Here is a 2383-nt window from a genome sequence, read left to right as displayed (position 1 = left end):
CGGAGTACCTCGACAGGGGGCAGCTAAGAAGAGCCATAGCTCAGGCTCAGACAGTGATGGGTTAAGCCCACGAGGCAGATTCCAGAGGAGAGATAGTTATCGCATGCCCCAGCCAGCTCGCCATTCGATCAGTGTGGATGCAAGCTCGTATCAGCAGTCACGCATTGGTTCTCCGCGGATTTGTCCACTTTGTAGGGGGAATCATTCTGGGCAGTGTCAGATGGATGGTTTATGCTTTCGGTGTGGGCAGCCAGGTCACATAAGGAGGGATTGCCCTTATGGTAGTGGCAGTGTGCTAGAAGCAGGTCGACGGACACAGCATACAAGGGTATTTCCAGGATAGAGTTCCCAGGGGAGTCAGCCAGTAGGAGTTTCTTCGGGATCAGTACAGCCGTCTGCAGGATCGAGTCGAGGTAGAGGAAGGAGAACCCAGCAGACAAGTCAAGGCCGGGTGTTTGCTATGACGCAGCAGGGAGCCAGGACTACGCCCGACGATTTCACAGATCAAGTGATGGCAGCAGACCTGATCCTGTTGGATCTATCCGGACTTGAAGTAGTGTTGGGCATGGATTGGTTGGTAAGGAACCACTTAGTCGAGGAAGCGACGTAGGAGCCCGAAGCGCAAGTGCGTGATCAGAACCCTTATCTGTTCCAGTGACGTGCGGAAATTTCGAGGACGAAATTTTTGTAAGGGGGGAAGGCTGTAACACCCCGTCCCGAATCGCACCGGAATCCGTGCACGTTGACCGTTGACCGTTGACCAAAGGGGTCAAAAGTTGACTTTTTGACTCGGTGGGAATTTCGAGTTGACTAGGGTACCGTGGCGAAGTGCATGACGCCCTGAGTTCGTAGACTAGTAGCACGTCGAAAACGGAGCTACGGTTTGAAAGTTATGGACGAAACAAGTTGCGGTCCAAACTGTCCAAGGGGTGCCGGAGTTGACTTTTTGTTTATGGGGAATTGAGCTTTGACTCATGCATGGTTGTGAAGTGCTCGTCGATACGAGTTCACAGACTAGCGGCACGCTCAAAACGGACATCCGGTTAAAAAGTTATGGACGTTTGAAGTTTACCGGATACCGTATTATTTTAATTTTTTTTTTTGGGTCGGTGAACAGTGAAACGCCACGTGTCAGTTTCTGATTAGTCCACGTGGCATGAACAGTGTCACGCAGGGTTTTAATTTTGAAAAACTCTCGGGGAAGAGAGAGAAAGAGAGAGAAGAGAGAGAAAGAGAGAGAGGAGAGAGAAAGAGAGAGAGAGAGAGCCACCGCCGGCCACCGGATTTTGCCACTGTTCCGGCCGAGTTACTGTACACGCGCCGGACAGAAAGCTTGCCCACCTCATTTCCGGCAAAACCTCCAAATTTCACGGCGAACGGCCGCCGGACGCGCCCGGATCGGACGTCCGAAGTTTGGCGGCGATTTTTCCCCTCCACCGCCGGCCACCGCGAATCGGCACTATTCCAGCCGATGTACAGTACACGCGCCATACACCCAGCATCCTCTCCTCAAGTCCGGCCTACCCACCAAAAATCACGGCCATCGGACCACCGACGCGCCGGGATCGGAGCGTTTTCCGGCGAGGGGTCGAAAATCTTCAAACGGTGATTTCTCCGCCGTCCGACCTCCGTTTTGCTCACCGTCGGTCCCGTTGGATTGCTCTCCTCACGATCTACAAATCTGCAAAATTTCACAGCAAACGGCCACCGTCGGAAATTACTGTTCCGGCGACGGTTGCCGGTGACGTGGCGGCCCGCCGGAAATTACTGTTCCGGCGAGTACCCCGAAAATTCCGGCCAGCTCCAGTCCGCAGTGTTCGACCTCCTGAACCCAAATCCGACTTCCGTTTCCACCAATTCGCGACGGTTTGGGAGAATTGCGGAGCCGAAACCCGAAAAGCTTCCCGATAAAATTCCGACCCCGTCGGGTACGATCATCGGAAATTAAGACCGGATCTGTGATTAGCATCACTCGAGCTTCGATTCGGTATATAATTCGTAAATTTTAGTTATCGTTTGTATTTTGACCCTCCGGGTACCGGGTATTATTTACCCGAATAAAATATTAATTTATTTGACTGTCTGTGAATTTTGTTCTAGGAGCACCGGTGAGTCGTAGAATTGATCCCGTAGTGGATCATGGGTTAATTGCGTGCTCCAGGTGAGTGACCCACCTTCAAATTAATTTTGGGAAATTTAATTGATGAATATATTATGTGTGAATTAAATATTTGGAATTTAATTTCTATGTGCCAAATATTTATTGAATTTATTGTAGAATTATTTATGAATTTATTGGATTTAAGAAAATGCGAATTCTACAATTTATGCCATGTGGAATTATTTTATGGTTTTGAGGATTTTGAAATTGGTGTGGTTTTAA

This window comes from Ziziphus jujuba, chromosome 11 (assembly GCF_031755915.1).
Source record: "Ziziphus jujuba cultivar Dongzao chromosome 11, ASM3175591v1".
NCBI lineage: Eukaryota > Viridiplantae > Streptophyta > Magnoliopsida > Rosales > Rhamnaceae > Ziziphus > Ziziphus jujuba.
Note: the sequence above shows the minus strand (reverse complement) of the source record.